General features: G+C 44.6%; 1 protein-coding gene across 3 annotated transcripts in view; it reads left to right on the top strand.

Annotated features, from left to right (window-relative positions):
- The first annotated feature begins 552 nt into the window (after positions 1–552).
- The window catches only part of COL17A1 (collagen type XVII alpha 1 chain), a 159,379-nt gene continuing 137,958 nt past the window's right edge, over positions 553–21,973 (top strand). For all 3 annotated transcript variants that reach the window (XM_069239450.1, XM_069239451.1, XM_069239452.1), the window contains exon 1: positions 553–760. The gene's annotated coding sequence lies outside the window, so the exon portion shown is untranslated. The remainder of the gene's footprint in view (positions 761–21,973) is intronic.

Below are 21,973 nucleotides of genomic sequence, written 5' to 3' on the forward strand. Positions count from 1 at the left end.
CTGCCAGGTGGCCGTCCTATTAAAGGTAGGCGAGAAACACTGTTGCAAAGTGCAACCACTATCCCATCATAGGTAAAGCAACCTGGCTGCAAAGTGCCAGCACTGCCCCATCAGTAGATAAGCACCCCTGCAGATACGGACCGGTACTGCACACTATAAGGAAAACACTCTAACTGCCAAGTGCCAGTCCTGTCCTATTATTACAGGTGGGCAACCCTGCTGTTAAGTGCTAGTAGTGCCCCCTCAGAAGTAAAGCACGCCTGCTGGTAAGTGCCAGTCCTGCCCCATCAGCATCAAGGCATCTTTGCTGCGGAGTGGCAGGACTCTACAGTGAGAGGAGAGTGCCCGGCGGTACCTGCCTGCCCATTCAACCATTGCTCCACTCAATAAATAGTTAATCTTTCCGGGCAGGCAGGTGAAGACTTTTACCTTCGCCAAAGTTTGAGTCCCGGAGGCAGATATTTTTTTCCCTTCCCAAGTGTCAGTTAATTGGAGTGAGTGAAAGGGAGGGGCAGAGCGGTAGCTATGCCACACCTTTGTCAGAACTTGTCTGCGAGCAAAGAAAGTGGAATAGGACGGGAGAAGCCAAGATTAAACGCATGAGCAAGTGAACATTCTTGAAGGATAACTCAGCAGCAACGCACCTCTGGGGAAACGTGACCAAAAGTGTAGGTGGCATTTTCTCTTATAAGAAGGAAACCATTTGGGCGCAGAAGATTTTGGCCAGCTCCGCGTCCGTTCCTCCACTCCAAGACCCAAGGTAAGTGGCCTCGGAGCAGTTGGTGCTCTCCCAGCCTCCCAGCCCAGGGGGCGTCCATCGCAGCCCCGTAGGCACGCGCCTTGGATGTGAACTGCGCAGGGCTGCAGTGGGCCCGCTTTAGGCGCTTTTTGGGATCTGTGCTTCGTTTCGCATTACAGCCCTGAGCAAAGGCGACTTCTGGCGCTGAGGGCGAGTGAAAGTGTTAGAACAATCGAACTGTTTCTAGCAAGGAAGAGGCAGTGCCAACAAGCTATGGATACGTTCGAATAACGTATCTGAGTGGGTGAAGGCATCTGCTGCAGCATTCTGTGTCCAGCATGCGTGCGTGCTCACAGTAGGGCCATCCTGTATCCGTCCAAAGTCCAAAGTCGGGTTATAGGAACACCTGCTATTTACAGCGCTGGAAAGCCTGAAGAATATGGCATCGGGTGCATATAAACAAAAACATTAACTCACCACCAGGCACTACGCTGAGGTTGTCAAAGCGCCCTGATGTGTATTTACTATTCATTGCTCCCCAGTTACGATGAAATATTCATTTTTGCAAAGTTTATTTATACCACCACAGCAGCCCCAGGCGCTGCTCGGCGAAGTGAGGGAGCTGTAACACATTCATGGCACGAAGTCTAGGAATCTGATTACAGTGACAATCGCGCGGAGGGGGGGGGGGAGGGGGGGGTGGGTGGGGGGTGTTAGGGCGCCGTGGGACGCCTCACCCTACTGATGTGCACTTGTGTGAGCGGACACAATTGCCGCTGCATTACAATCCTGCGCAATGGCAAAAGATGGGGCCTAGTGGCTGAGTTATTGAGAATCCGAGTTCTAATGCTGGCTCTTCGATCTGTCGACATTGTGTGATCTTGAGCAAACCAGTCTAGGTCCCCGCACCCAAGATCACCACCCACAACTATTGAAAATGCAAAAAATACAACGTTTCGAGCATTATAAATTCAATTAGATTGGTGGTCTAACAAACGTGTGCGTTGGGTTAGCTCATCCGAGCGAGAAGCATCTTTCTCAGCGCTGAGGTATGTGTTTATTTTATGCCCCGCGGCAGGGGTGTTCCCGGTGCCGCCAAATAGCTCTTGCTGCGTAATCTCTGCAACCTGCATGTGTGTCATCTCGCGTGTGTGCACGTGTGTAATGGAGGCGGAAGGGAGCACTTTCCTTTACTGTAAAGTGTGAGAGACCAGGATGCCATTTTGCTCGGAACTCTTCGCTCCATAAGTGAGAGATACTAAAGTATCCGTGTGATAACACAGGGGCATAATGTGTCCACTTTGGACATCCTTGTCTAAAAGGTTAGAGAGACACTGAGGTCCGGCCTCGTCAATTCATCCTCCCTTCATTCGTCCAAGGTGATAATTTTGGTCCCATCAAGGCACACAATAGTAACACGTGTTATACATAGCGCTCTGAAAGACATTAGCCCGCGATACCAAGTGTTGTTTTGGGAAACGATTAATCCATAGCGCTCTTTTGATCTCCCACAAACTGACATTGTGTTTGCACCCTGTCCATCTGGCATTTTTAGATCACTTTCACTGCACTTTTTAGTATTTTTGTTCACAGATCCCTAATAGTTTCCTGGACTTATGTGGAAACTCCCCCCCTTGTTTAGGGGAAGAAGGAGACCCCCATGATGATGCTATTAACTATGAGTACACCAGAGTAATAATATACTTGTGGTAGAAAATAGCTGGTGAGGGTCTCCCAAAAGAAACTAGAGGGACTCCTTGGTGAATACTGGGATACGTGGTTACACTCCTGCTGATATCAAAAGACAGTTAGTTGGGAAGCTGAGTGGTAACTTCTACCTCTCCTGTTTGATTCTGGGGTTCTGAGAATAAAATGCACCAAAGCTCTCAGTGTCTCTGCTCAGGCTGTTTATGCACAGGAGCCAATTTTATCCTACTTTACGCAGTGTCAGGGTTCGAGATTTCCAGGGGCATCTCTTTTTCCAGGCTGCCCCGGCCGTCTCGTCAGTGCATTCTACTGGGTTCAGTCTCAGACTCTTGTGTATTTAAACTCTCAGAGACATCCTGGCCCCTTAGTCATTCCGTTTAAAATATGGTAAAAGCACTTTACTGTGCTGCATGCACAGTGCACGGAACTATATTTGAAGGCGCACTGCGGCACTGGCAGACCAGCTGTTGGAATGTGGGGATGCTCTGCTGTAAGCAGACCCGTTCTCGCGTTCAGAATTTCTTTCCATTTTTGAGCACACATCTGTGTCCTCCTACTGCACGTATAAAGATGTGTGTGACCTTTTTTGTATCTACAATTATATGCATGGTACATCCGGGAAGGCTGCATTAATACTCCCAAATATTCTATATGAAAGTGAAATATCTCAGTGGTTTACTATAACATTGCAGAAATCAATGAGTAGTCTGAAGGTCACGGGTTTGAATCCCCTTGGGGCGGTTTAGCATTTCATCTTTCCAATGATGATAATATGAGGGCCGCTGAGTTGGGTAAGTGATGCTGTTGCATGAAGAAATTTGCGGCTTACAAAAGTCTTGGGTCCATGTCCATTGTCATTATTATATCTTTACAGTGTAATGTAACATAGTCCCTTATAGAACCTGAATATGTTTTCCAAATTATGGCAGGCTTATAGAAAATGTGAGAATGGAAATATAACAGTGGGCCCAACACCAGACGGATGTGGAAGCCTGCCTCACCCACACATAGAATTTATGGCTAAATTGCTTATATCCATTTTATTTTAAACAGTGGAACAGAAAGCAGAAATAAAATGACAAGAGAGACAACATATAAATAAACCGTGCAATATTTCTATGTCCTGAGATGGGGTATTAAGAATGTTATCATGATTGTAATTGTCTAACACTTACCTCCTATGTTAGCTTGGCTTCCTAGAAGGGCCACTCTTGAGTGGCTAGAACACTATTGTATGGGCCTGTACCCAGAATATCGAGGCATGCGAATATCGAGTTCAAAATGCTGAAAGTATAGATTTCCTATACTTAATTCCACATATATGTACCATGGTTATATATATATCATACATATATGTGTGTAGGTAGATAGATAGATATTTTTCCCCAAGTACGTAGATGTGGAGCTAGGAATATTAAATCTATAGTTCCCTAGGTGTAGTTACCTTTCAATAGTTTGTCCCTTTATTATTTTGTCGTCGACATTCTTGGATGTGTGTATTTGTGTGCTCGATATTCAGTAGTACAACCTTTTCACGCTAATTTGACATGTTGGGTTCATATTGTCCTCGATGGAATCCACATTTGAAAATGCGCAGCAGCTCTGTGTTTGCCAGTTCTTTGAGTCCAGGCTGTGTGGTGGTGATTAGATGAACTATTTGTAGTTTCAGAAACAGTATTTCTAGAGTCAGGTTGTAGATTACAGGGCAAGCATGACTGCCCCAGCTATGGCTAAGCAACACAAGGGGTGAAAGTGTCACATTTGTGAGGAACGTGCAGCCATCTTGGTATTGTTGTCTATGACCATGTGAAGATGCCTTTTCAGACACGAGTCCGCGAAGGTGATGGGTTCTATCATGAGCAAGGCGGGGAGGGAAGGGAACCACCCGACAGATTTGTGAGGCCGGCTGCCTACCTGAAATCTGCCACGAGAAGGGAGCAGTAAAGCGTTTCAGCCATTTTAACAAGCGTCGGGCGTAATTAATGGGTTATTTCTGCCCCCCCACCCCTCAACAAACACGCACACAGATATGAGAGGACCGTCTAGATCGCACTGCATGTCGGGATGGATGAATGAAGCTGCTATACGAAGAATGTGATAGCTTAAAACGTAAAGCTTGAGCGGGGATATTTACATCCATCCCATAGCGGTAATACCTGTAGAATATGTCGTTGTATGTTATGTCGATTTCTATAGCACTCTGCTCACCGTGAGGGTATCCAGGCGCTTACTCTTATCACTTCTGCTACATCCCTGACAGTACCTGACAGATAGCTCGGTTCACTTTGGTACTTAGATCTACTAAGTTGTGTATACCACTTGGCATTTGTACACTTTTTGAAAAGCAAATGCAAAGGTGCAAAACGTTTCCTTTAGGTGTTGTTGAGGTAGAATGGCAGTGACTCACAGAGAAAGCAAAAAATTCAAGTGTTGGGAGCCCAGGCAAAGAGGAGGCCGTCATGGAGACTCACTTATGAAATCACAAATGTTTCCCCAACTTTAGAGTGGGACCAACGCATATTTCCTTTCACTGACTAGCGAGCTAACAACACATTTGCTGGAGCTAACGCGCTTCTTGTTTCTGCCCCCGTGCATCTGCAGTGCGGTATGTGACACAGATGAGGCAATGCAGTGATAAATGTGCCCTCAATGCCGCCAGCTGCTGCCCCGTGTGAAATGTATCTGCCACCGCCCTGCAAAATACTGCAGATCAAGTCTGAATCTGCAGGCCCAGCTTTTGTTTACTGACGCCCAGGGCTCCTTGGCAGCAGTGCCATGTTCAGGGAGAGGCTAGTCTCACACCTAAGCCCAGGCCGCAGCCACAATGCTGGCATTATGGAAATGTGGCCCTGGAGGGCGATGTTTCACAGAAGGGCGGGCATTGACCTGGGCGCTGGGGCACATGTGTTCTGTAATGCCAGTGTTCCCAGAGCATGCACCACAAGGGGCCCTTGTCGTGCAGAATTACATTTCCTTTGGAAGTGTTAGTAACTGTGCAACTTTGTGAAGTTGCAAAGTTTGTCATTGTCACAGAGCAGCTTTGCTCTCTGGCAAAACGTTCTCGAGAAACACTGTTTGCCAGAAAGAAATCCATCAAAACAGTGTTGCTGCAAGAAAATTCTCATGAGAAAATAGATTTTGTGGATTTTTTCACCTGCATAGCTACTTTTTTCTATATTTTTCACCCACTGCCTTAAAACAATATGAGCATTTCACATTCTTTGAATGGCGGCCTTAGGAAACGGTATGGCATTGCTCCTGAGACAAAAAAAATGTTCTTTTGCAAATGAAGCTCATTGGTTGTGGAAAAATGTGAGACGAGGCTGAAGAACGCTGGAGACACTGGTGGCGTCCGTGCTTTCAACGCAGCCAACAACAAATCCACAGGTTTATGACACAGAAAGCCAGGAAAGAGCACATACTGCTGCTTTACTCTCCCATTCCTCCCTACCCCACACGCTGTCGGCGCTCTGTTGCTTTTTAGGTCAAAAACAGAGGTAGGTGGCTGGTCACGTGGCGCACACGCTTCCAAAGTAATGTCCTTATTGTTAATCAAATTCGAGAGTTCGAAGTCCATCCGGGTGTTCAGAACGTAGGAAAGCCACCACTTCTCCAATAGTAGGTAAGTCCGCCCAAATAAGCAACACAGAGTTCCAGTACCCTCAGTAGCATCCCATGACTGTTCAATCAGCATTGTACGGTTGCGTATAACTATGTAATCCGGTCAGAGTAGGGCGCAAGTGTGTCAATCCTGGAAGATAATCCAATCCTGCCACGCGGAGTAACACGGGCTGCAAACTTGGTGTATCACATCAAACAGTCATGTAACGCTACTGAAGGCCCGCCAGGCACAATTTAGCTTGATATTTGGACTGATCCCTGATAAAGTCTGCTAATCACTACAGTTTTGCAGACGAAACACGTGTTGGCTATTGTTTCTAATTAATGAGACTCTGGTGATGAAACAAAGATAATGAATAACAGTGCTTCTTGATGAAGAAATAGACACTATTAAAGAGTTCACATCACAACATCTCTTGTGATATATTGGTGGAGTGCTTGGAACTTCATGTTACTTATGCCTTTTAGGTCGGTTTGCCCCTTGCAAGTTCTCCTACGTATGCTGAATGAATATTACCAGTAAGCAACGAGGCATTATCTCTTTTCTGTCCTCACCCCAGTCTTTATGTATGAGTACAAAAAAGTCAGAATTGGCCATCAAAGGATATGAAACAAGAAGGAATTGCTAAATACGCAACACCCTTTTATAATTCAAGTCCAGACTTTAAGAAGAGAAAATAGAATTCAAAACCCTTCACCAAAATCACGACCCTCTGATTTTCAATTTATAAATTCTGCAATGTTTTACAAATGTATCAGAGGAGGCCCACATAGCCACTTTACATATTCAGTTCAATGGAACTCCATGATATTCAGCCCAGGCGGCAGCGCCACCCTGAGTAGATCTTACCTGTATTCCCAAAGAGAAAACAAAGGTCTTTTTACTAGTCTAACTAGAGTGAAGTTTTTTAGAGCATTAAAATAGCTTGTCGTCTTTACCAAACCCTTCATATTGTTCCCAGAAGGATTTAAGGGCAGTCCACAGAGATCTTGAAATGGATGCTGCCAAATTACTATTAAATCTGTCCAACAGGAATTGGAGTACAGAAGAGATGCCACAGGACAGAGAAGAAAGAGACAGAGTTAAACCATCTTTGAAACACAGAGTAAGAGCTTAAGTTGACTGGCCTTCCAAAGTCCTGGTGCACCTGAGCCCAATGCCACGGAATCCCCTTCTTTTCTATCCCTATCATCTGAATCTCCAAACCAACAGAGGAGGTTTTGGCAGAAAGAGACCCTCCAGAGTGTGCAGAGGGCAGGGGGAGAGAAGAATTTCCCAGTGAGGAGCTACTTCCATGTCCTTCACTAGAGGAAACGAAAAGTGACAAAGACAGAAAGGAAGCACCATTATCACTTCTGCTGCCTCCTCCCGAATATTGAGAAGCACCTGAGAGACAAGAGGAAAGAAGAAATGCATAGAGGAGCTGATGGGCCCATGGTAGAGAAAGGGCATCCACTCCCAGAGATACTGGTGCAGGAGAACGTGATAAGTACTCCCATAGGTGAGTGCCTTCATGGGAGGCAAATATGTACTATGAACACACACAAGGCCACATGTCTCTGTACTGTCAGCCAAAGACGTATGGGAGCTTCCTTGAGTGTCAGCAGAAATATGTGTCTACCTTAGTCTCTGACCTCTTTTGAAACAAATTTTATGTTGAGGAATCAGTTTGTACTTCTTGTATCTTATCAGTAACCTATGATCGTCCAGAACTGTTAATGCTCCCCATCCTTCCTAAGCCTAGGCCTTTTCCTTGGTTCTTTAAAAAACATTATCCACCTTCCATCTGGACACTATTGGCCAGTTCCTTGATTGTCAGGAGTACTGGCTCTTGGCTTGAGGAGAGCTCTTGTTCTTCTGTTCATTCTGATTTCTATATCCCATACTCTTGCTCTTCTTGGGATAGGAGTGTGATTGATTAGATCTTCTTGAACGTTGTTGTCATGACGATTTGGAATAAGAAGTGGAAGAAAAGGGAACCTGTAGACTAACAGAGGAGGAATGTTTCGTTTTCTTGAATAACATATGCAGCTTCCCTTCGAGTTCAGCTCCAAACAGTTTAGTCCCTCAAAGGGCATCCTTCAAGCCTGAGATTTTTGTGCTGAATCTTTATGCCATTTATGTAAAGATGAAAGAAATCAGATGGAAAATGGCCCAATGCTTTAGATGAAGAAGGAGGAAGTGGAGCCGGCTACTCTTTCATTGCCCCATTACTTTTTTTTAACAATAGACCTGTAAAGGGCTGGATCTATCTTCTCACTCCTGGATTTCTCACGTTGATCGGGAGAGTGACTAGGAAAAAGAAATAGAAGAGGAATTGACATATTTCTTCTTAGCTGAATGCTTGCCCATTGTAAGAATCAGCAATTCACAAGGACTACTGGCCCGCTCACAGGCAGCACACTATATGAAAAGATGTGTTACCTATATCTACCATATGTACATTTTCCTCATGCATATTCATTATGGATATCTTGAAAATCCGACTGGACTGTCCTATTTGGTGGCTTGATGAGAGCTGCCACGGGCACAAGATCATCCCAAGAGACTGCAGGGCAGAATACATTGAACATTTTTCCACGAAAAGAAGAATATGCACAGAGTAGGTAAAGAAGTAAAGAAAAAAAACACAAAGAATGAACTAAGGAAGACAACATTATTAATAAATTTAAAAGAAAAGTTGAGACCCTGTCCAATCTGTGGTTTCAAAAAAGTCCCTGAAGAAGCAGGGGAGAAAAACTTGATGGTCACGTTCTGAGTTTCGATAAGTTTTAGCAAATTTTCTTAATAGTGTGGTAAATCATACATAAATTGCAATTGTATACACTGAAGATCACCAGACAAAAATGTACTGTAAAGTGAGCGAAATTCAAATTAGACACCGGCATTAGCTCTCACACTTTCTGGGTTTGCCAAACTTTCACTGAACTTCTGCACTCGGCAGTCAAAGGTAATTTGGAAAAAGTGAAAAGTGGAGTTAAATGACGATCAATGCATGAATCGACCGACCAAAAATATAACGTCAGCTATGACGTTTTGATAATTTGCATACTCCAGCTACGGTGTGTACACATCGTAGGCACATTGAAATGCTAACGGGGTGATGGTTGCACCTATTTAGTTAAAGCACTTGCACATATAACAGAGATGAGTATGTGTCCATGAGTCCCTGCAGGCCACCATTTCAGATGTACCCCATTACTGTAGAGGTGGGGTGGCTTTGTGCACCCCCAAAGGGAGCTTTTCACCACTGCATTTGTTTCTACTAGATGTTTATCTCACAGCATTAAACACAGAATAGCCTCTAATGTAATAGACCGCAGAGCGTTGCGCATTGTGCAGGACAGGGAGCATCGAACTTGTCTGTGAGTTTCCTGTGAGTGTTTGCCAGCACCAGAACCCGGGGTTCACCATCTCCCATATCTACTCACCTACGTGACCTAGTCAGGTGGATGTCTACACATCTTAAGGTTCTATGTGGTAAACCTAGATTACAACAACACAGACTGTGAAAACAGAGATTCATAAATACACACTGCGAAGATATCAATACTCCCTCCCAAAAATGCCATCTGATTTTAATTGCTAAGTCCAAACAATCTCCGTTGCTATTTGTAGTAGTGAAATAATATACTTTTTTAAGAACATATTTCTGATGGTAGATATTTTTAGATGCTAGGTGTTTTGCAGTGTTTTAATTCAGTCTGTGTTTTTATATCATCATTTACACATACAATAATGGATGTGCTCTTCGTTCCTAAATGGGGGCGCTACACTCGGAAGTGCTTAACATAATTTCCTTTAAATTAGACATATGCATAGTACTGCCAGAGATTTTGGGTTCATAGCAGATTTTCCACATAACCACATAAAATAATCCAGATTTTGTTTCTATGTATCTAAATGGAATTGGGTTAGTTGGTTTGCGGTAATCTTGTAAACTCTCTTTCAAACCTATATTGAGCACACGAGCGTGAAACCTTTCTATGACCAGTAGCCAGTGATGCATTGCCTTCACATTCATCCATCTGTTCATCCAGCCTTATTCTCGCATTAGTGTTAAGTTTAGAAAAGTCGTTGACTGCAGCTTTTGTGATTTCTTTCTCTCTGCCTGCTGTAATGAAACTGTCAACAGAACTGATGATCGATTATCACCAAAACAGTTCTATTATTGCATTCCGAAAGGTTCTGTCAAAGTAATATTAACCCATGGCAATCTGTGGTGACAACAAAATGAAGCGTGCCGGTGTCTACAAGAACCTGAGATCTACACTAACCGGAGGGTTATAGGAATCAATCCTGTCTCTACTGACTCAAACATTCATTCTTCAGAGGCGTATCAATGAGCTTAGTAACGGTAACACTGGTTATTGACAGCATTGGGGATTGGACAAACTGCGCTGCAAATGCACCAGGTCATATTCTAAGACATTATAACAATTCCGACTTGGAGGGACATGACTCAGCTTGAGAGGGGAGACATTTGCTTGTTCTCTCTCCATTCAAGATTTGTACCAGTCTAGGAAGAATTATGGTAAATTTGTTGAGGGTCCTGAGATTTACCCCAAAGGGCCATTGATTTTTCTATCACTCACAACTTAACTGCTGAGCTATCCCAGAACCCGCACCGTTTTTCATAACCAGGGCAATAGCTATTAAAAGTGCAGCTAGTGCAGGAGCACTGGGGCCAAGGCGTCTTTGGGCCCCGCTGTACCCCAATTTTAGTTCTCTTTTGCTACCAACTCAAGAGATTGGGGGCATTTTCCTTGCTTACATTTGGGCCTATGGCACCCTTGTTACGCCACTGTTCATAGCACTGTAGTTCTGGCCTGGGGTCTGCAGTGTTCTGGAGGAGATGTCTGATGGATGCCAGCAGCCTGAATCGACAAGTATTGTAAGTGCCACAGACCAAAAACATTTGGCATGCGTCCTTCGACTCCAGCCGAGGTTCTCGGCGCCCTCCAGCTAAACGATCGTTTCAGTCACACTCATGCTTCATGCAGAAGGGAGTGCGCTAGCAGAACATTGTGTGCAGGCAGGTTAGACTACAAAGCATTTCCTGGGAAACATCCAGCTAATGAGGAAAAATTGCTCTTTTAAGGTTATTTTATAAATCCAACTGGATCATAAATGCTAAGGGCCTGATTTAGAAGTCGGCAGAGGGGAAAACTTTGTCACAAATCTAACGGAAATCCCGTCCGCAGAGTTACGATTCCTTTCTATTCTATGAGGATTGCAATACAGTGGACAGGATATCCTTCACATTTGCAAAGGAGTATTCCCTCCGCCGACTCCTAAATCAGGCCCTAGGTTTCAGTAAAGGTGACGGGTGCCCTCTAGGGCAGATGCCCTGGGGTGAAATTTGATTATTATAACGTTTAATAACCAGTTATACTTGGGTATGTTCATGTCTCAGACAATGGCATGTAACGAGGACTGCTCACATGTAGCAACAGGCAAAGGTCTTGCCTTTGAAAGATGAGCGCTGACCTGTTGGCTTTGCCACTGCTAGTTTCCATTGATGCTCTAAGACAGTGGGCTCCTCTGCGAATTGCCTCTGGGGAAGGAATGCCGATCTGGGGAACTACAAGTTCTCTGATGTCTTCAGGGCTGGAATCAGCTGGTCCTCAAACTCCGGACTGATAGTTAGAGGCTCAGAGACCTTGGATCCTGAAACATCTACAGAGCTGCGCAGGGTCAGACTGGGATAGAAAATACTCCAGGGCACCAAAATAGAAGTGGCCCCCATTAGCGAATCAGATAGGTAAAAAAGTATCCCATGTTTGCAAACTGGGACAGTCTTGGACATGTAAAAACATGCTTTGTAAGCTATGGAAGACTGGATGAATGTGGCCTTGCTGCAGGCACTATTTGTTTTAATAGCTGAGAAATCAACCGAAAAAACCACCCCAGTAGGCAGCCACAAAGCAGGCCCACAAACTGACTTTTCAGTTCAAGCCCTCCTCTTAAACATTCGGCTGCTGCAATTAAATGTGTGAACACTGAATACTGAAGCGGCGCAATCCTGAAGCCATATCAGGCCTCTTCAATCCATATAAAGCCACTCCCGGCACCTTCAGCTCACTCTTGCAGCATTCTACTTTCTCCCTTTGCGACACTTTTTCGTTTTTCCCTTCCTCCGTCTGTCCCATATGTGTCTATTGCTTGCAGCAAATGCTTGAGGCAGAGGAATTAGCCCCGGCCCTCAAAATTAAGTGCCGATGCTCAGCACCGGAAACAACAAGCACAAATTAAGCACTGGTCCCACCGGTACGGTGGCAGGACAGGTCCTGGACGAAGGCAGTGGTGCTGTCACAATCACTCCGAGGGCCTTCCTGACTGGTGGGGCTCATTTCCTCCCTTTTCGGTCCTGTTGTGGCAGTGTTTGCATAATTCATTTCTTTGGTTCGTTCATAAGCTGGGTCATTTCTCTTCTGGGCTGCATAGTTCACAGACAGTTCTTTTTAATATGTGGAGCCTGACGCCCCACAACTCATCTCCAACTGGATGAGTTGAGAACAGGTACAATGAGGCATCTTAGTTAAGATGCCAAGCAATACATTAATATTATACTCTTTTTTTTTTTTTGGGGGGGGGGTGTTAACTTTTGGTCATTTGCACCTGTAATAACTTGAATGTGTGTTCTGAAGGAAAACCTGTTCTGTGCCTGTAATTACGTTGATAGCTACAATAGTAACCATTTGTGCAGCACACAGTAATGTACATGGTAGTCAAGGTTATAACTAAAGATTTCAGGTTAGGTATTGCAATGTAGTGTAGTTGCATGTATATAGTGCTTCTAATCCCCGACAAGGCACTAAAACAATCCACATATTGCAAAATAGTATATTGTTTCAGGGTTTTTACTATTTTAGATTAGCAGTTGACCCAGAAACATCTTAAATATCAATGCTTCTTATCGAGTTAGACTCAACCTAACATAATCCAATATTTGGGGCCACATTTATCAACACTTTGCAAACGATTCATGTTGCAAAAGGGACGCAAACTCACACAAACTGCATTTTGGGATTTACTTCCCAGGGTGAAACTTGTTTTGCGCTGGAAAGTAGTCACAAAGTAACACAGTGTAGTACATTGCACTACCTTGTGCTACTTTACGTCAAGGCATGTACCAAGGGTGGTATATGGGTGTTCCCATGCAACCATCCATAGGTTTTGATGCAAATCCCTATCTACCACAAAGACCCCCTTCCAGAACAGAGCCTGTGTTTGGCATCAAGCACACACCTTGGCATTATGGGCGCAAGAGCTTGCACATTGGTGCAAAGCAGCCCAAAGAGCCCCAGCACAGGGAGAGGGAGAAACAGCCGCATATATTCTTCTCCCTCCCATTCATGCAGCTGTGGCTGCTGCGGTGCATGTGCCCCTCTAACACTATCCTGCCTGACTGCACCCGCTTGCTGCCCTGTTCTCAGTCCCCTATTTCAGCGTCTCAGAGTTATTTTTCTCTAATTCCAGCACTGTTTTTAAAACCTTCACTGAAGTCACAGCTACTACTGTTTCCCACAGTTAACACAACACACTGCAAGTAGGATAATGAAAATCCTACACAATACATTACCTTCCTCACAGAGCACTTCCAGGCAGAACATGGTTTCCCACAGGCCCTCTGTCACTCAAGACTGCCGCAAGAAGAGCGGGCCAGCAGAACGAGGGACGTCAGCAGGGGAGCTTCGTAGGCCCAACGGGCGCTCTGAGCTGTGTTGAGCCTGTCAGGAGTAGAGAAGAGCTGTGGGGGAAGTTTCATTGGTCTTGCTTAGTGCTCTGGGTTGTGAATAGTGGCCCTGCGGGAATAAGGAGAGGCAGCAGAGGAAACACCATGGACCCACCAGGTATGAGTGGTAGCCCAATGGGTGAGGGGCATGAAGGGAAACTTTACAGGACTTCCAGGCATCCGTGCTCAGCCCCTAAGCAGAGACTTGGGAAAGAATACAGGTCACTGCCAGGGCTTACAGAGAGCAAAGGGATGGACAGTCAACAGGTAGGTAGTTGTGTGACTTGACTAGGGCATAGAGTAGGGGCCAACGTCAGTGAAAGGCTTTGAAGATGTTAAAGGTGCAGAAGTGACTACTGATTTGTAGGTTAATGCAAAAGTGGAAGAGCACAAAAGTTGATGGAGAGGTGCCAAACGAAGGCCTATATTTATACTTTTTTTGCGCCCATTTGTGTCTTTTTTTGATGCACAATCGGTGCAAACGTACAAAATACAATACAATTGTATTTTGTAAGTTTGCGCTGCTTTTGCGTCAAAAAATTACGCAAATGCGGCACAAAAAAGTATAAATATGGGCCTAAGAGTCCTGGGAGTCCCTTTGAGTAATTGTGAAGCAATGTACAGAATGATCTGTGTCCGACCTGGTGGTAGTGGGTTGGGCTGGGGACGCCCTGCTGTCTAGTTGCTCCAGCCTTCCCATGAGGTTTGCTGCGTCTACATCTGTGATGGGGGCCCTGTGACATTGATCTTCTCAGAGGGGCACTTCGAAGGAATGTGGTTGTTTACGAAAGTGTACAGAAGTTGTTTGCATCCAGAGTCATTGACCAGGAAGAGAGCTTTGTTGGTCATTAAAAATTATTTGAACTCTTGTGGGATCCAGGCAGTCATCCAGTTTTCCGTGAAGATAAAGATAGATTACTGGAATTAAAGTTTTGTCTTCACCCAAGAACAGGCAGCAAGATTATTCCTAAGTTTTGAAATAGCGAAAGTTGTGATTCACAGTAGCCACAGTGGTCTGTTATTCTGTATTCTATCCAATTTAAGAAGGGTTCGAGGATGCATGTTTCCCACTCGTATTGAGGCTCGAAGGGTGTTAACCTGTTGAAAGTTGAAAGATAGTTTTCTACAAATTAGAGACAGGTTGTGTGTCAGAATAATGACGCTATAAATATGACTAATTCCATATATAGATACTTGAAGATACCATTGTGTGAGTATACTCATGGTACATAGACGTGGAGTTACGGATAGCAAATCAGGTCTTTCCTATATATCCTTAATTCACAATATAATGGTAGTATAGTTTGGCATGATGATATTAAATACTCCATAGATATGTTAGTACACCTTGCCTTGTGCTATGTTGTTAGTTTGAATAAACTGTTGGTGGAACTGCAGAAGAAGTGTCTTTGTGTTGAATGTGTTTCTTTTTCTGTGATATACACCCAGGTATTTCACTGTGAGTTTTTTTTTCTAAACAAAAGGATTTAATTTTCAAACTTTCCCTCAAAAGTCCATCTGACAGGAGAAGATGAAGGTCGCCCATGTCAATGGTATTGAAAGCAACTAATAAGCCCAAGATGGCGAGGAGACCACAGTCATCATTATCAAGTGTAGAGCGTGGACTGTCCGCTGCATAGACGGTACCTCTCCTGCTGCAGTCACTTGCTGGGTCTCCAAATTTAGAGTGAAGTGGGAGTTTAGGGAGTCGATGTCTACGCAGTGCTCAAAGAACTTTCCAAGCCGAGGGAGTCCCCTACGTGTTGCGACTGTGAATACCAAAAGAGAACATTTAGAAGAAGACTTCTTCCAGATTTTAGGTCAAAGGAGAACCGGTCTTGTGAGAGAGGGAGGTTAGAAAAGGAGGAAGCCAAAGATTTCTGAAGAACTGGGATAGTTGTGAATGGACTGGGGAGGGATTGTGGTATCAGAATAGATGTAGGTTTCATATCACAGAGAATGTTGATTAATTCAGAATATTAAATGTGGAAAACAATGATGGTTTTGGGAAAGGGGGAGAAGAAAAAGGGTTCAGAAGGGACTTGTGGAAAGAAAAGCTTTATTCTGTATTGTGATAATCTTACTAGTGAGACAATTTGACAATGTTACTTTGGTGGAAGAGTGCAGTCTGAATGATGAAATAACGGTGACTATGTATTAGCTCAAAACCTGTAATAATTCCTTAAGGTAGCGTTCAAGTATGGTACTGTACAGTACGGGATGGCACCCACAGGACAGAATGATATGATCTGCTAAGTTACTATAGCATATGATAAAATGTTTATGCTCACCTGTTGAGGAATGTAATGTCATTGCTTAAGGAACACCCAACAAATGCTGAGTTCCTGGGGCTGTTTTTGTGGGGGGGGGGGCCCATTGCCATTTGGCTTGTGCCATTAATTAATAGCTGCTAACTGCTACTTTAGAGGGCGGAAACGCTGATTAACATGTCTATTTCAATTTACATTATCTGTGATGTCTCCTACCAGCCTAGACTTTGACCTGTACAAGATATTTTTGTTACATGAGCTCAAGTATAAAAGAATGCTAGGCCCGTTGTTTTATGAATGCATTGGCCAAACTGCCTGTTGACACGAAGTTGGAGGGATCACTGAAAAAATAAAATAAGGAGAAAGTGGTTCAAGGATCTTTCAGTCTCTTCTTAAACTTGAAGGATTTGTTCCTCAGACAAGTCAAAGAGGAAGTAAATTCCAGAGATGGGGTCGCCAGTATTTAAATTGGTGCAAGGCCAATCCAAAAGGGACATCGAGTCCAGGCATCCATGAGAGGAGTGAAGACATCAGGCAGTTATGTTCCAGGGTACTTTAGGCCTGACACAGGCCATGGAGATGCTGTGGGCCCTGCGTGAAGCCAGGTGAAAGGTTATAATTGTGGAGTCATGGGAGTCAGTGAAGGCCCCACAGATGTTAGAGAGATGTCTGATTTACAGCAACGAAAGTGCCTCTGAAAACCTATCATGGTCGTGGTGATTACTATACTTAACTTCCAGAGGTTGTTTTTGTATTCTACTGATATGCAGGAAGCCTTCATGTGGTCAGACTCATTTTCTTTCCTACAACCAATCACATCCTTTGCTGCACCGCTCCCATGTCACCAGACTCTTAACAATTATAAGGCAATATGACAATTAAGCTAAAGTGAACTACAGGTCTGTCACTACCACTCAGACAATCAGCGGAAGGGGATTCAAAATAATATCACCTCTCAGGTTTATTCAGAGAATCCATATCAATGTTATACTCGGGGGTTAATTTAGCATCATCCAAGGACTATAAATGCGCTGCTCAGCTCTTTGCTGTGGTTTCTAATTATCTGTTCATTGTGGTAGTTTACTTACATTGCTAGGGAGCTTAAACCTCTCATTTCCTGTTTTGTCTGATTACTGACAATCCTTACTTTGTGCAGTACTGATGTTTATCTGTGGTGCGGCCCTTCCATTCATGCTCTTGTGCATGCAGGCCCATTGCTTCTGTTAATTTACTGGCTGTCCATTGTAGGATGTGACACTCAAGGTTGCATCACACACCTCTGACCTGAAGACAATATATACCCGGGATTCCCATTAACACAAATGAACCTTTGTGCTCTATGTAGCCTTCAGGTAGCAGCATTGTTCATGCTCTCAGAGGGGGGCAGAGGTGGTGTTTGTCTGGAAGTGGTACCTAGGGCACCCATGGACCACCACATATGTACGGAATTACACTCCCTACAAACCAAAAGTGAGAACATCTGATTTGTTAGTTACATTTAGATCATAATGGCACCATGCTCCCTCCATGTCCCTTCTCACGCTGCTCAGTAAATAATATGAAAACACAAAAATCTGCATGCTATGTCTCATTTGAGGGCAATAATTGTACCTGGGTGCAAACTATAATTCTCTGTGGTGTCAGGATATATCAGGTGTGAAAAATATTGCAGCCTTTTTGGGACTGACCGTCATTGGTGTATGCACGCCTTTTTTGACAACACGATCTCTCTGAATGGATTCTGGCCGCATGCCATGAACCTATGATTTGTCCCTGCGTCCTCTGCTGCTCCTTTGTCTGTCTGAGCAGAGCACAAGACATGAAAAGCACAATTTTGAGATAACATCTCTACCAGGCAAGCACTGGAAACTGCTCACCACATGAAAACAGGTGGAAACCTCTAGCACATCCCCAGCTAGAAGGAGATGGTGCAGTTGCTGCAGGACATGTCCTTTTCAGCCCGAGAGACATTGTTTTAGAATAAACACTGTATGATAGTGCATAGGCTGCTGTGTCTGAGACGGGCGGCTTATGTGAGTGCAGTGGTGCTCTGAGGATGTCACTGAGATGTTGTTGTTCTACCAGCGTCATCGTCTGGGGTATTCGTGTCAATGGCGAACACATAAGGAGTACTCAAATGCCAACAAAGACGCCTAAAATGGTGTGTGGAGGACGGTCGTTTCAATATGCTGTCTACTGAGGCCTGCTGCATTGAGGGGCCTACACCGTGCCTTCCCAGGACCCTGATTAGGCGCAAAGGCTGTCCTTAATCGTCCACTGCACTTCAGTGCGTTCACTCTCGCCATAGATCAAAACGTTCACTTCCAGTGCTGGAGCTGGAAGAGGTGATGGAAAGCACCAGCTGGAACATGCAAATATCCCAAGGATACCAAACCACCGGACACTGGTTATCAGCCAGTCACCACTTTTCATCTCTCACTGGATATTCATTTACTTCTTTATGATACATCCCATTGGTCAGAGGGTTAGCATTCTGTTACTGTCTTGTAAAAGAAACAAGACCAGTGTGAAAAACGATTGCGTAATCGTCTGGAGTACTTGACTGGCCGTCGGATGATTAGTAATCTGATCCTGAAGTTGACTTTCAGGCTTTGAGTGATTCCTGAACTGCACTCACATCTTCCCGTTCATCGACACAGTGGACATTGTTCTGGTGCCAAGGTACTCATCGTCTCTCCACTTGATACAACATGCACTGGCTGGCTCGCCAGGGCGTCTTCTGCTTGGCAGCAGGCAGGGCCGGCTTTTGGGCGGTGTGAGCGGTGCGACCGCACCGGGCGCTGACCTCAGGGGGGCGCTGTGTTTAGCAATTACTTACGAAACTTGCGATTTAAAAGCACCTGCTGAAAAGTTCCTTGTGCGTTTAGCTTTCAAGAAACAACTAAAATGTCAAGATACCTCTTGTGATTAATGTTCCTGCTAAAGAGAGAGATCGGAGTTTTGTCCAGTGGCAGCTTTGACTCAACATAAAGTAGCATAGAGGGTTAATATGCCTGCTGCAAAAAAGAGAACTATGGGGCATATTTAAGAAAAGTGGCGCTGCATACAGTGCAGCGCCACTTTTCTTGCACCCCTTACCGCCCCCCAACGCCACCATGTGTGCGTCATATTCAAATACAGTGCACCGTGGCAGTAGTTAGAGGACCAGCGTCAGAATTTTTTACGCCAGTCTGGCGCTTTGCTAGATTAGCGTAAAAAATGTTCATGCTAATCTTGCAAAGCACCCAGAGGCCCATTGTAACCAATGGAAGCCTCCTTTTAATGCCTGCTCTGAGCAAGCGTTAAAAGTGCTGGAAAAAAATGACACAATTGCATCATTTTTTTGGTCCCCCTAACTGGGAGATGCCCCCTTTGCATACATTATGCCTGGTGTAGGCATAATATAGCGTAAAGGGTTTCAAAGTGGCGCAATGCATGCATTGCGCCTCTTTGTAAATATGGCACAGCATTTTTGGCCTTCTAATGCCACATTAGTGTAAAAAAAATGACAATAATTTGGCGTTAGAGTGGCACTACAGACTCTTAAATAAGCCCCTATGGTAGTGCTTAATTTGTGCTTGTTGTTTCCGGTGCAGAGCACCAGCACTTATATTTGAGGGCCTGCACTTATTTTTCTGCCTCAATTTTTTACTGCGAGAAAAAGACACATATAGGAAAGACGGCGGAAGAGAAATGCGAAAAAGCGTCACAATGGGGGAAAAAGCAGAAATCCGCAAGAGTGAGCTGAAGGGGAAGGGAGTGCCTGTAAATTGATTGAAGAGTCCAGATATGGCTTCAGGATTACGCTGCCTCTGTATTACGTGTTCACACATTTAATTGCAGCAGCCGCATGTTTAAGAGGAGGGCTTTGGGCACTGGCACCTTTTTATTTACAAATTAAGCACTGCCATATGAGTCATATTTGGAAAAAGTGGTGCTGCACACAGCGCCCTGCCACTTTTCTTGCACCCCTTAGCCCCCCCCCCAACACCACCATGTGTGCGTTATATTTAAAATACGGCGCACCACGGCTGTAGTTAGAGGACTACCTTCAGAATTTTATATGCTAGTCCGGCGCTTTTGCAAGATTAGCATCAAAAATGTTGATGCTAATCCTCCAAAGCACCTAGAGGCCCATTGTAACCAATGGAAGCTTCCTTTTAATGTTTGCTCTGAGCAGGTATTAAAAATGGTGGGAAGAAATTATGCAAAGAAATCCGTTAGATTTCTTTGCGTAATTTTTTTGGCCCCCTCAATGGGGGATGCCCCCTCTGCATACATTATGCTTGGCGCATGCATAATGTGGCACAAAGGGTTACAAAGTGGCGCAACGCATGCATTCTGCCACTTTGTAAATATGGCGCAGCATTTTTGGCCTCCTAACGCCACATTAGCTTAAAAAAAATTAGCACTAGGGGCTCTTAAATATGCCCCTATGGGGCATATTTGAAAAACGTGGCACTGCACACAGTGCTGCACCACTTTTCTTGCACCCCTTGGTGTTCCCCTTTCACCACCATGTGTGTGTTGTATTAAAAATATGGTGCAACATGGCGGTAGTTAGGGGACTAGTGTCAGAATTTTTTTAAGTTAGTCCGGCGCTTTGCAGGATTAGCATAACATTTTTTGATGCTAATCCTGCAAAGCACCAAGAGGCCCATTGTAACCAACAGACGCCTCCTTTTACGCCTGCTCTAAGCAGGCGTTAAAAGTGCCAGAAAAAAATGAGGCAAAGAAATCTGTCAGATGTCTTTGCCCCCCCCCAACGGGGCAATGCCACCTTTGCATACATTATGCCTGGTGCAGGCATACTGTACTGCAAAGGGATACAAAGTGGTGCAATGCATGCATTGCGCCACTTTTTAATATGGCATGGAGCTTTTGGCCTTATAAAGCCACATTAGCGTAAAAAGAATGACTCTAATGTAGCGTTAGAATGGCGCTAGGGGCTTTTAAACATGACCCTTATATTTTATGTGGCTAGCTGAGTGGATTAGTAAAGCCAGTCTTTACAAGTGCTTTAAAAAACATGAATGTATGTGAAAGGGGAGCGATGGAGAGATGAGGGGCACATTTGCCTGTGGTAGTGAGTGAAACCGAGGAGGAGGTCATGGGGTGGAGGGGTGCCACAGTAAACTGTCGCACAGGGCGCCACCAGTCCTAAAGCCGCCCTGGCAGCAGGACTGAAGGACGTCAGACTAGCAGTCACGCTGTCACCGCCCTCTATTGATTCACTGTAATCTCAGATAAACCCTCAGCCACGTGACTTCTGGGGATGCTGCTAAGTACATGTTAACTTTCTCAAAGACGGAGCCAAGAATAAGGCATACGTTAGTAGACTACACGCTTCCCTCACAAGGATTCCTTATCATGGCAAGTTATTTATTTAGTTCGACAGAGTCAACGATTCATGCAGTTACAACAGAGCGCCCATAGGTGAATAATGTATTAAAAACTAAATGAAAATTACTCAAAGAAATCCCACAGTGAAAAGAGAAGGGGCTGGTACGACAATGTTCTGAAAAATGTACCTAATTAAATGAAAGTAGACGACTGGAAATGGGAGCTACTTATCAAAGAATAATGTTTGCCTGGAATTAGTCAGACGTGTCTCCACCTGAAGTACAAGGTCCATTATTTTCCCGCTGCAACGAAAACGTTCTGTTTCCATAAGTGAGAGCTGTTGATTTTGGTACCTGAAGTCGATGTTGCTGAACCCAAATGTGCACCAATTCAATGTGGCTGCCTGAGACAATGGGCTGTTGGCATAGGCTCCAGGTGGACGATTCTCAGAGCTGTGAACGTGATCCTGGGCTTAATAGGCAGCCGGGTCAAAGATCAAAGTACTGGGGTGATATGCGTTTAATAGGCAGCCGGTGCAAAGATTTCAGTACCGG

Source organism: Pleurodeles waltl, chromosome 6 (assembly GCF_031143425.1).
Source record: "Pleurodeles waltl isolate 20211129_DDA chromosome 6, aPleWal1.hap1.20221129, whole genome shotgun sequence".
In the NCBI taxonomy this organism is placed as follows: Eukaryota; Metazoa; Chordata; class Amphibia; order Caudata; family Salamandridae; genus Pleurodeles; species Pleurodeles waltl.